Source organism: Phocoena phocoena, chromosome 3 (genome assembly GCF_963924675.1).
Source record: "Phocoena phocoena chromosome 3, mPhoPho1.1, whole genome shotgun sequence".
NCBI classification, from domain to species: Eukaryota; Metazoa; Chordata; class Mammalia; order Artiodactyla; family Phocoenidae; genus Phocoena; species Phocoena phocoena.
In genome coordinates this window covers 143,452,997-143,467,049 of record NC_089221.1, presented here as the reverse complement: position 1 = coordinate 143,467,049, position 14,053 = coordinate 143,452,997, and positions in this window count along the sequence as shown.

Genomic DNA, 14,053 nt, shown 5'->3' with positions numbered 1-14,053 from the left:
CCATAAGGGGAGTATAATTTTAACGTGTTAGAAAACAGGCGGAAAGCCAGTGCAGTTGAAGCTGGGTCAGGGAGGGGACCAGGGACAAATCATTCTATAGCCTTACAGACCTGGATGGGGATTTAGTTTATTCTGAGTAAATGGGAAATCAAGAGAAAGTCCTGTGCAGGTGAGTGTCATTATCTGATTTACCATTTCAAAAAAATCATTCTAGCTGTTCAATAGCTCCCCGTGCTGAGGAAAAGGAGGGCTGCAAAAATGAGAGCTGGGTAGAGGAGGGAATCCAAAAGAATGGATTTCCATGAGAGGATGATGACTTGTTTGAGGGCTATACCTTGGAAGTAAATCCTATTGCTAGACCCACTTTATAAGAGGAAACTGGGACTTTAGAGTGATTTTCCCAAAGTTCCACAGCTATGAGGGTGGGGAACCCTGATCAGAACCTCATCAGTCTGACTCCAGAACCTTGGCTCTTATGTAAACTACATTGTCTCCCATAGTTGAGCATGGAGAGAACCATTTCTACTTCTTGGACTCCCTCTTTTGCTGAGAATGCCATCAAACCAGAAAAGGAGAATGTGGCCATAGCATTAGTCTTTGCATCTTCCAAGTGATAGGAGTTAACAGTGCTATTAGAACATTATTCCCATTTATCGGTTAATAAGTCAACCTAAAACAATTGCAAATGCGCAGAAATTGCTTCTCTGATTTACTCCGCTTTCACAGAAGGTTCTCTTTGTCAGAGACAAAGGGTAGCCTGATCTTTTAGGTCAGGAAACACATTTGATCTTTAGATACACCATCCACTATGATGACTACAATGTGGGGTACTGTCCATGTGCTACCAGCACAACATAGGTAAGTTGAATAAAGCAGACTCTAAGAAGTCTTAAGGATATAGAGAAAAAAAATTAATTGAGCCTAAAAAAGCACCTCTTACCGCATGACCCAGCTCTCATCATTCACACAGATGAAGGCTCATAACCTCCAGATTCATATTCGTCATTTCCTGTGCAGTGGCCCTTCAACTTCCCAGTCTCTAGGTCTTCTGGGTCACACCTTCTTAAACCTCACTATCCAGAGCTCACTGCACACGCTACTGACCTCTACGGTTCTCTTAACCAATCTCTCTATCATTCTCCTAACTGAATGACTCTTTTCTGCAAATATAGTGCTTTCTCTAACCCTCCAAGAAACAGTTAATGCTGGCCATTAATTCCCGTTTCCTATATAATCATTTCAAAGACACTCACCCTTAGTGTTTTCCATAGTTTATTATCTCCTTTTTTTTTTTTTTTTTTTGCGGTACGCGGGCCTCTCACTGTTGTGGCCTCTCCCGTTGCGGAGCACAGGCTCCAGACACGCAGGCTCAGTGGCCATGGCTCACGGGCCTAGCCGCTCCGCGGCATGTGGGATCTTCCTGGACTGGGGCACGAACCTGTGTCCCCTGCATCGGCAGGCAGACTTGCAACCACTGCGCCACCAGGGAAGCCCTGTCACTTCTTTTGAAGCCAGCAAAGTTCAGTTTGCTTTAAGACAACAGTTCTCTCTCTTGAATATTAATGAAGAAGCTCAAGTTTGAAACACATTAGGGTAAGTGTCATAAAAAGTGATCAAGGATGCCTAAGGATCCCTAACTGTATTGCAATACATTGTCTGAACCAGGAAATATCTGATGAGTGCCTACTGTGTGCTAATCGCAGCACAGTATAAGAAATGAATAATAATCCCTTCCCTAATATTTAAAATTTCATTTAGGGTTAAGAATTAGGAACAATATTTTAATTAGCAATTAAATGCACGGTACACTAAGTGTCAAGTGAAGGGTATACACTATTGCTGAAATCATCAAGGAGAATTCTTGATGGGGATGAGACCAGATTGTGACTGTCAAAGTGAGTAGGGAATAGGTGGGCACTGCTAAATGCTCCCTGGATCCAATAGCTCCCTTTTCCTTTAGAAAGAAAATTCCTAGTTAGAGACCTACTTTCCCTTAAAAGCTAGGTCACGTGATTATATTTTGGTTACTGAGAAGAGGTAACGCACAACTTTCAACTTGAGCTTTATTTATTTATTTTTATTTATTTGACCTCAGTTCCCTGCCCAGAAACTGAACCCGGGCCACAGCAGTGAAAGCCCAGAATCCTAACCACTAGGCCACCAGGGAACTCTCACCAGGCTGAGCTTTAAAAGGATATTATTTGTCCACCACTTCCTCTCTTTCTCCATCCAATAGGATGGAATGTGGATCTGGTGCTGATAAGCTGGTTTGACTGGGCAGAAAAGACAGTACCTCCAGGAGGTAGTGGGGTATCAGATGGGGGTAACCCTGGTCCCTGAATGAATGATCTCACAGAACTGCAACTTCCTGAACCACTCTCCCATCTCCAGATTGCTACAGGAGAGACAAATACAACTTCTGTATTGTTAGAGTGCATTGGTGTACCTCTGGTTTATCTTCACTCTGGTTGTACCATAATTGATAAAGGGATGAGGCACTCAGCTAACACTCCCTGGTTTGTATTTAGATAAGGCAAGAGTAAGAAGTTAGTGAAATGATTAATTCATTAATTCAAGCTGAAATACAAACTCAATACCACAAGAAACTAGTAAATAGGACAAAATGAATTGGCCAGGGGATCTATAGACTTCTGGCTTGGAAGAAGAAAAAGTAAGAGAGAGAACAAAGAAGTGGAGGAAGTGGAGAGAAGAAAAGAACAGGGGGAGGAGGTGGTGGTAGTAACAGAGAATTATTGAGGAGACCACTGTGTGCAACTTTTTATATTTATAGTCTGAATTTGCAGAGGGGAAGTTACTAGATTTTGGACAAAACAGTAAATGATAAAATCATTCTTACCTGGTAGTTCTCTAAGGTACTTCTACCATCAGACTCAACAATGGAGTGTGTTCAAGTTCTAGGTAGATAGGATTTCTTTCAAGCAGAAGTACCTCATTCCTGCTTGATTTAGGCAGTGGAATAATGGCTCAGAGTTCAGGGGAAATGATGGAAGATGCGATTACAAAGAGGTTCAGATGTCAAGAAAGAGACTTGGGTCTCTACAAAAAATGAGACACTCTGGAACAGTTTCTTGGTTTAGGACTGGCAGAATCAGAGCAATTTCTTAGAGTGGTCTACTAATCTAACAAGTCTTTGTTGAAGTTTTACTACATGACCATCATTTTGAGATTAAGCTGACTGTGGTCATACAGAATAGATAGAGAATTTTCCAATGAAATCATCCTCGTGTCAGAAGACAGTGAATGGGCTTCCTGAATAATTTTAAAAAATGTGAAGCCCTGGTAATTTAAAATTAAGAAATGCTTAAAAGTTGTCACGTGTATTTTAACCTAAAAATATGGTTTTCAGTAACTTACGAATGAATACAACTGATGCTCCAAGATGTGGCACATCTACAATGACTTCCAGCCCCTGCATGGCACTTTCCTGTGCCTTGGGTCATGGTGAAGGCAGTTTCTCTGTTGGGGGCAAGTGTGAAGTGCAGCCAAAACTTTGGTTGGGGAATATGTGGAATCTACAAGGAAAGCATGCAAAGACCACTTTGTCTCTGTGTCTCTCAGTCTCATTTTCACATTATTTATTCTACGTGCCTTTGTTATGGTCTCCACAACTGTCAAGTCATCAAATACCTTGAAAAGAAAAAGGCAGGCCACTGCTCCTGCTGTTTTTCTAGCTATGTCAGTTATCCCAGTAGGTCATTTAGACAAAGAGACATTTGGGTTGAAGTGTTTTCTCAACATTCAAGTCTACCCAGAACCTGGGAATATGACCTTATTTGAAAATAGGATCTTTGAAGATGTACCTACGATGAGATCCTACTGGATTAGGGTGGACCCTACATCCAATGACTGATGTATAAGAAAGCAGAGGACATGCAGAGAGAGACACAGAGGAGACAGAGCCTCAGAGAAGATGATGTAAGGACAGAGGTAGCGACTGGAGTGATGCATCTATTGAATACAAGCCAAGGAATACCAAGGACTGCTGGGAGCTACCAGAAGAAAGGAAAAGCAAGGAAGGATTCTTGCCTAGAGCCTTCAGAGAGAATACAGCCCTGCTGACAGTTTAATTATAGACTGCTAGTCTCCAGAACAGTGAGAGAATATATTTCTGTTGTTTTAAGCCACCCAGTTTGTGACAATTGGTTAATTTGTTAAGGGCTATGCTATTAGTAGGTTATTTTAGCTTTATTTTATTTTATTATTTTATTATTTTTTTAAACATCTTTATTGGGGTATAATTGCTTTACAATGGTGTGTTAGTTTCTGCTTTATAACAAAGTGAATCAGCTATACATATACATATGTTCCCATATGTCTTCCCTCTTGCGTCTCCCTCCCTCCCACTCTCCCCATCCCACCCCTCCAGGCTGTCACAAAGCACCGAGCTAATATCCCTGTGCCTTGCGGCTGCTTCCCCCTAGCTATCTACCTTACTACGTTTGTTAGTGTGTATATGTCCATGACTCTCTCTCGCCCTGTCAAAACTCACCCTTCCCCCTCCCCATATCCTCAAGTCCATTCTCCAGTAGGTCTGCGTCTTTATTCCTGTATTACCCCTAGGTTCTTCATGACATTTTTTTTTCCTTAAATTCCATATATATGTGTTAGCATATGGTATTTGTCTTTTTCTTTCTGACTTACTTCACTCTGTATGACAGACTCTAGGTCTATCCATCTCATTACAAATAGCTCAATTTCATTTCTTTTTAAGGCTGAGTAATATTCCATTGTGTATATGTGCCACATCTTCTTTATCCATTCATCTGATGATGGGCGCTTAGGTTGTTTCCATCTCCGGGCTATTGTAAATAGAGCTGCAATAAACATTTTGGTACATGACTCTTTTTGAATTTTGGTTTTCTCAGGGTATATGCCCAGTAGTGGGATTGCTGGGTCATATGGTAATTCTATTTGTAGTTTTTTAAGGAACCTCCATACTGTTCTCCATAGTGGCTGAACCAATTCACATTCCCACCAGCAGTGCAAGAGTGTCCCCTTTTCTCCACACCCTCTCCAGCATTTATTGTTTCTTTTAGCTTTATTTTAAACCAATCTTAAAGACCAACGTCTTTAAGTGGGCTCAGGTAGATGCCATTAAAAAAATTAAGGCACTCAAAGATGTTAAAAAATAAAGAAATGACAGAATATTTCAAAAAGTAGTGGTTTTTGAATATTTTATTTAACAGACTAAGTATATTTGTATCTAAGAATGTATATGTATTTGTAAAACTGCATTTAAAAATAACAATACTCCTAAATATGAAGTTCTAAAGAATACTGGCTGCAGGTTAAATAATCCTCTGGCGGTGGGCCTCTAGTTCCATCTACTCTCATTCCCCATGGACCTGTCAAAGGCCTTTCTCCCTAAGTCAAGGTCAGAATCAAAGTGTGGTCGCTCTTTGTGCTCACTTCTCTCCTTATTAGAACCATGCTCCTAGTTGAGACTGGATAAGAAAGAGGAAACTTGGCTACTATTTATATGTATAGAGCTAGCTCATTTTTCTAGGTCACCTTACAGAACTGGAACCTTAGTTGGCAAGTAGAGGTCAAGCCAAAGTGACCTTGAACAGGATTTTTTTTTTTTTTTTTTAATGACTCAACTTGATCAAACACCAAAAATCTGTTTTGGTGCCCAAAAGGGACAGCGATGTTTTCCCAGGATGAAAATGTGTTTTTAGCCAACAGCCGAATGGGAACCTGCATTAGCAGATAAAGTACTAATCATTTTAACTCTAGGACAGCTGTTCTTGTCAAAGACATATTCCTAAATACACAGAGTTCAGTGGTGGACTCAGTCTATTCCTATGAGGAAACCAATCACAAGAGATCATTCAGGAAAACTGGCAGTGTCTGGTGGAGGGAGCTCCAGGCCTCTGCCTACCTGTGAAGTGAATCATTTGTTATCCCCTGAGAAGGTAGAATCTTCAGCTCAGGGCAGGGGTCAATAGCAGTACCGTGTGACGGTGGCACACGTTTATGGCTCTATGCACTCTCTGCACCTGGTCTATGAATAAAAAGACAGAGCTACCTCAGCATTATCATTCCCTTGACCTTCATGAATGGAGAGTCCCAGCAGGGGAAAAAAAAACAGCAGGGGAAGAAAAGGGAAAATTAAAATGTTAAAAAAACTGTATTTTAGCTCGTTTGTGACCTTTTAAAAAAAATTAGACTTGAGAATATTAGGCTGAAGTGGATACAACAAAGTCTGTAAAGTCATAGACTTTTTTTTTTTTTCTTTTTTCTGAATGGCTTTCTACCAAAATCTTAAATAATAAGCAGACCCTGCATGTTTCTCGCTGGCTGACAGCCAGAGAAAATTCAGAATTTCGATCAGTGCCTAACTCTTGAAAGAAATTTGCCTTGAATTTCAGAGCATTCCTCTCTCCTATTAAGCTATTTGCAGGGGGTGTCAAAGAGTCAGTTCCTATTAATAAGAAATGCAAAATGCTGCAGATCGAAAGTTATGCAATGATATTCTTCTCCCTTAAACTTCCGTGTTAGTTGGTTTGCTAAGTGAATTCAGCATGACAAGCAAACATTTAAAGCCACCAGTGTTATCATAAGAATACTTCAAGAAAATTTGTGTTAGAAATCATGGCAAGTGTCAATACATTCCAACAACCTAGAGCATTCAAATTTAAAACCCCAAATCTAATTGCTGTTAGAGCCATGTGCCGAAGCCTGAAGACAGACTGCTGCCCTGTACAGGATGAAAGGATTTTACTGTCCCTAAGAAAAGGAGCCCTTAGGTTTCCTAGGTGTCTTCATCCTTGACAACAAACAAACAAGCAAACAAATCCACCCAGGATTTTATAGCAATTAAGTATCCACCTGCTCTAAACAAAATGATCTTTCTACTTGGTGTAGTGGGAGAGGGTCAATATAGCTTTTTTTAAAAAAATTTTTCACTTTCTTTGACATCTTTTGGTAATCAACTTTCTTCTTTAACATCTTTATTGGAGTATAATTGCTTTACAATGGTGTGTTAGTTTCTGCTTTATAACAAAGTGAATCAGCTATACGTATACATATATCCCCATATCCCCTCCCTCTTGCGTCTCCCTCCCCCCTCCCTATTGGGTAATCAACGTTCGACTCATGCTTCTTCCTTTAATTCTCAAACATTTTATTATCTCTCTTTACTGTCTAAAGAGTATTTTATGAGGTTGCTGGTATTTTTAAATGACCATTTAATTTCTGTCTTTTTTATAGACTGGATAATCACAAACAAATCTATTTAACCTCTAGGCTTAAACTCAGGGTAAGGGTAATTTTAAAATAATATTTTTGGATGCTGTTCTGACCACACATAAGAAACACCATTAAAAGTCAGTCAAAATTAATATGGAGATTAGCAAGTGTCAGAAGTTATTTTGTGGAAGCTGCAGAATATGTTTGCAATCTGATTTTGTGGCATATCTAGTACAAATGAGAAAGAACCTCAGTGGCTTTTGCAGAATCCCATTTTCTTAATAGGAAATTGATGAATGACAGCATCTGGCAAGAAGAAAAAAGCATATGGTCTAACTAACTGTTTCTAAAGAGGTTAAAAATGGCTTTGGAATTTCTCTGGTTGCCGTTATGATTGACAGACCATCAAATAAATCATTCACTTCTCTTTCCCCCTCCATCGGTCCCATGTACTGACAAAGGCACAGGGGGAAATTGGCAGTGTGGTGCATGAGAAATTAGACATGCAATGCCCATTAACATAAATGGATTTTTTTGCACCTAATTCCCTACTCACCATGCAAAAATCTACCCGCAGGACATATAGTATGCATGTTTTCTTGTTCTTTCTATTTATAATTTTTAATTATTAATTTCATATATAATTGGTTTCTTTACAGAATGAAATGCCTAGTAGGTTATCTAAAACACTGTTTCGGAGTCTTGGGGCTTGATGCTGCAAAAAGATGGGTTGATACCAAAGGATGTTATGGTATGTAAGACAAAACAATGAAAATTAGGCTGAGAGGTCTTGAATGAAGTTAGGCTAATTAAATAATTCTCAGTGTTTAAATTCTTGCTACCTTCTCCAGAGTATACTGCCAATCATGTCATCTTGGGGGATTGCTCTGCTTTGCCCTCACCTCCAGGCTCACTTAATACATGTAACCCTCAAATAATTTATCAAATATTTTCACTATAAAAATGAAAACTGTTTTGGTGTTTTCAACTCACTTCATTTCTCTCTCTCTTTTCCAAGTCAGTTTAAATACTCCTAAGAGAACCGTGAGTTCTGAAAGGAGGAAGCTTGTCTAGTCTAATCATTACATGTTCTAGAATTCATCCACCCCCTTTCCTCATTTACTCAGTTTTGGCCCAGGTTTTGCTTCTGTACCTCCAGTAACCAGGGACTTATCATTTTGTCATGGGACTGTTCCATCATGGTGGCTGACCTCCAAGACGGCCCCCAATGATCCTCGCCTCTTGGTATGTGTGTTCTTGCCTAGTAGTCTCCACCTCCTGGCACTGAATAAGGCTTACCTAGTAACATACAGGATACTGTGGAAGTGATGAGATTTGACTTCTGAGGCTGAGTCATAAAAGATAGTACAGTTTCTGACTTGCTATCTCTTGGATCAATAGCTCTTTGGAAAGCCAGCTTCCAAGACATGAGAACACTCAAACAGCTCTGAGGAGAGGCTCACATGTGGGGAAGCACCTGTGAAGAGATACTGAAGCCTCCTGTCAACAACCAGTAGCCACTCGCCAGTCATGTGAGCTGACAGCTTTGGGGGTTGGTCATCCATCCTTGCTTAAGCCCTCAGATGACTACAGCCTTGGCCAACAACTTGACTACAATTTTGTGAGATTTCAAGCCAGAACTACCCAGCTAAGCTACTCCCAACTCCCCGACTCACAGAAATTGTTGATAACAAATGTTTATTATTGTTTTAAGCTATTAAGTTTGAGATCATTTTTATAGAGAATATGTATTAATAGATGGCTGACACAGATTGCACTTTGTTATTCCTCACTCACCCACGGAAGACTTAAGAAATCAATGAAATTCCCTTTTCATATGATGGCAAATTCCAGATGATAGTAAATCTTTCTGTTTCTTGTCAGGTAAACCATTCTCAATCCCTTCAGGCCTTTGGTCTTCTGCTCTGTTTTCTCAATCTAGAACTTCTTTCTGGGTTATCCCACCCACAAGCCTCCAGCCTTTATTATACTGAGGTCCCTTACACTGTACACAGGTATTTCTGACTGCCTCTTGCTCAGATCTTTCTAAAGGCCTAAAAGTACCTCAAACTCACAGGATCAGAATTAAACACCTTATTTATCATCTGCATCCAAATCTTCTCTCTGAAGGGTTTGGTATATCTTGCCTAAGAACACTGCTGGCCACTCAAATTTCCAAAGCATAAATGCAACATATCTTACGCTCCTCTTATAACACAGAATTCTGAACACATCATTCCCTTGCTTAAGGTTGCTTTGGAACTCTCTACTGCCTTCAGGATAGAATTAATCTAAAAGCATAAGCACAGCGATCAAAGACTTTATAATCTGGTCAGTACCTACTTTTCTAGCCTTTTCTATCACTTCCCATAACTCAGTCAAAATGAACTATCTACTAGCTGTTTCTCATTCTAGGGCCTTTGCACATACTTCTCTCTTTGCTTTGACTGGCTTTTTCTCACACTAACTCCATATGCCCCGGACATTTCTACCATCTAAAAGAGAAGGTATGTTGACTCTAAAACCTTCCTTAAAGTCAAGCCTTCCCTGCTTCTCTCTGCCTTGCATCATTTCCTCTGTATGACTCCTTAGACATCTTATCATGTTTTATATTGTGTTTGTTCATGCAGGTATACTCTACCAATCTCTGGTTTTCTAGAGAGTGCCTGTCTTATTACTATTTCAATTTATTTAAATATTAATGCAGCTATTTAGAAGTATGTATTGAGTAATTTTTTTATTGTATGTCAGTGACTATTGTAGACGCTGGGGATACAGCAGTTAACAAGACAGACAAAATTCCTGTCCTCAAGAAGCATACATCTTAGTGAAAGACATAGAGAGCAAACAAGTATACTTGCAAATATATAGAATATCAGATGGTAAGAAGGAGAATAAAGCAGGATAATGACTTTAGGACAATAAAATAAAACAGGATAATGAGTTTAGGGAGTATGCATGTTAGTGCAGGTGGGATGTTGGAATGTTATATATGGTGAACAGGGAAGGCCTCTGTAATAAAGTGACTTTTGAAGGAAAAGAGAGGACCAAGCTCTTTGATATCTGGGGCAAAAGTATCCTAAGCAGAGGAAAGAAGTATGAGAGCCCTAAGGCTGGAGAATACTTGAAGTGCTCAAGGAATTGCCAGGAGCCCTTGTATGGCTGGGGCAGAGCGGGAGAGAGGCAAGAAAGAGCAGAAGGTCAGAGAGGCATCATGGCTAGGGCCCTGTAGCCACAGTATGACATCTTGACATTTAAGCTGTGTAAGGTGAAAGGTAAAAGAAAGTTTTGCACAGAGAAGTGTGAAAAATAGTGTAGGGGCATGGGTGAAGTCTTACCACTTTCAATAGGTTTCCTAAGCAACTGACCCATCAAGGTGCTCATAAATATCAATTAAATAATTATTAAGGCCACTGGGCCAATCTAAACACCACTTCTTTTCTATGGGCATGAGATAAGTTTAGCATAGTATACAGATGGCTTTTAAAATTTTGGTTTCTTATATTGCTAATTTTTAAAATATTTTTTAAAGTTGTTGTAAAACAAATACTTGACTGACAAAGATGGGGTCGCATTGTATGTATTGCTCTCTGATATTCCTTCTCAGTATGTAGTGTTTACAGAGAGGATTCTAGAGAATGGATATCCCATAAACTAGTGAATTACCCTCTAATCTATTAAGATTGTATATGCTTCTAACCTTTTGTGTTTTTTTGTTTTTTTTTTTTTTTTTTCTGTAAGCTGCATGTTCACATCTATTGCCTAATTTTTCTATTGGTTTGTCTTTTTCTAACTGGAGCTAATTTATGAATTTAGATATTAATCTTTTGTCTATCAAATATTTTACAAATACGTTCAGTGTGTTTCCACCTTGTAAAGTTCTTTATACTGTACTCCATCATATGTAAGTTTAGAAATCTATATAATCAGAGTGAACGTCAGTAAAAATAGCAGTGCAGGAAGCTCCATCCCTCCAGAGAAAGACCAAAAAAATCAAGCCAAAAGTTTCTGTTAGGAACTCAGCTGAGACCTCTGTAAAGAATTCAAAAGTGTACAGCAACCAAGTGAATCCCTAATCAAGAAAATGGCAAATAAAAATTGGCAGAAAAGTTTGGTGGCATTTTTATTGGGTCTTGCCTTACCTCCTTCTCTGGCTCGGTGGTGGTATTAAAGATGGCAGCCAATATTCCCAGTGTGGAACCCCGTCTCTGATCCCAGGAGAAGCAGAGCAGACCATATATACAAAGAATTGTGTTTGTTGCAGATGTCTGGAGACTGCTTGAAGGACTGGTACAAGCAGCTTGATTTTGTGTCACCTAAATCAAAACTCACTCAGGGCAGCAAAGCAGTAATCTTTGAAAATTTGTAAGGCAAATGAAACAACCCACAGCCACCTGAATGAAGCAAAAGACTGACTGAGCTATATAACAGAGCACTGAAAACCTGGGAGGAAAATCTGGGAAGAGAGGTTTTTTTTTGAGAAATTACAGTATTTGATAGCCTCCTGTGTATACTTTGGAATTTAAAAAGCCATTCACATCCACTGGATAGGATATATGCTCAGAAAAGACCTGAGAACACCCTAAACTTTCACCTCTACTGAATATCTAGACTCAACACAAGCTGGAGGGGAAGGTCATGACAGAGTTGTCCATGGCATGGTTAAACATTAAAGGAGTGCCCCAGCACAGATACACAACCTGCAAAGACTAGGAAACTTTTCCCTGTCTTTTTATTCTCTCCCTCTCTTTCTCTCTCTCAGCTTCTGCCCTCCAAGTACATAGGTCAAAACCTACCTGGCTACGAGCAAAAGGAATGCAGATTTCATATAAAGCATACAGTTTTTACAAAATGTTCTATAGAGTATAGACAAGGGATACTTACTTAACAAAATATTTTAGAAAAGTCATTAAACTAAAAGATACAGCCTATAGCTGTAAAAAAAAAAACAAAAACAAATGGTGAGGATGGGGAAGAATGTGATTTCCAGAGTTACTACATTATAATATTCACAATGCTCAGTTTTCAGCAAAAAAAGAAAAAGAAAACAGGAGAATAAAGTATGAACAAACAGAGAATACCAATAATGAGATTAAAAATTATAAAATGGAACTAAATAGAAATTCTGAAAACCAAAATAATCAAAATGAAAAAAAATCACTACAGGGTTTCAAATAGCAGATTTGATCAGGCCAAATACAGAATCTGCAAAGCTGAAGGTAGGTCAATTGAAGTTATCCAGTCCAAGGAGCAGAAAGATAAATGAAAGAACAAAAATGAACAAAGCCTAAGAGACCTATGAGACACTATTAAGAAAACTATAGCATACTTAAAATGGGACTCCCAGAAGGAGAGGAAAAAGAGAAAGAGATAGAAAGACTGAAAAAATAATGGCCCCAAATCCCCCAAATTAGAGAAAAGCACAATTCTACACATTCAAGAAGCTCAATGAGCTCCAAGAAGGATAAATGCAGAGATCCACATGGACACACATTATAGTCAATCTGTTGAAAGCCAAGGCCAAAAAAAAAAAGATCTTGAAAGCAGTAAGAGAGAAGCAGCTCATCATGTACAAGGTATCCTCAATAAAATTAATAGCAGATTTCTCATCAGAAGCCATGGAGGCCAGAGGGAATACAATATTTTTTTAATGAAAAAAAACAAAAAAATAACTGTTAGCCAATAATACTATATCCAGCAAAACTATCTTTCAAAGAAAGAAGAAGAAATGAAAACACTCCCAGGTAAACAAAAGTTGAAAGAGTATCATTGGTAGTAAAACTGCCCTACAAGAAATGCTAAAATGAATCCTTCAGGCTGAAATGAAAGGACACTAGGCAGTAACTCAAAGCCATAAGAAATAAAGAACTCTGAAAAAGGTAACTACATAGAAGCTAAACTTCCTAGAAAAATGGCTAGACTAGATGATCATAAAGATATTTAACATATTATGATTCTAATAATTCCTCATTCTCCCCAAGTAAGTCCATGCACCCTGTGACAGAGAGAATCAATTTCATTATGTTGTTTATCCAGGTAAGTATAAAAAGAGGGAACTTCTATGTTTTATACCCAAGAATTAGCTACTTTTCAAATTCCTTACTACTGTGAATATAATTATATTTGAACAAATAGGATAAATATAAAAGTAGTCTCTGTATGAGGTGGCTGAATAATTCAATATACTGAATTCAGAGTAAGCACTGTAAATGTACACTTTGTTAAAATTATAAATCATATAATGGAAAATATATAGCTAAATTTATTAGTTTTTCTTTAATAGTCTCTATATTTTGCATAAGGTAGTCTTTCTTATGCCAACATTGTATAAATATTATCCCAATTTTTCTTCTAGTATGTTCATAGTTTCCTATGTTTAGTTTTCATAAGGAGTTTGGTTTTATATCTTGTGAATGAGCAATTGAACATTTTTTCCAAAACACAGCTATTTAACCAACGCTATTTATTGAAGAACTCACCATTCCCTTTTCTTGCAAGGTGAAGTGATTTAAAATGTTACACTGATTATATGGTAGATTTTCAAAATTATACATGTCTAACGCTCTAGTCTGCCATTGTTAACTATTGTCTGTTATCATGCCAGGTCAGAGATGTTTTAATTATGACAGCTTTTATAGTATGTTTTCCTATCTTAATACCAAGTTTCCCCATTTTCTTCTTGGTTGTTTTCAATTCTTGAACATTTTTTTCTTTGGATAAACTCTAAAATCATCTTCTCAAGTTCCACTTACATACTGATAGAGTTGGGATATAGGCTGAGACTATTGAATTTATAGATTCATATTAATACTGACTCTTCATATCCAGAGATATAATGCCC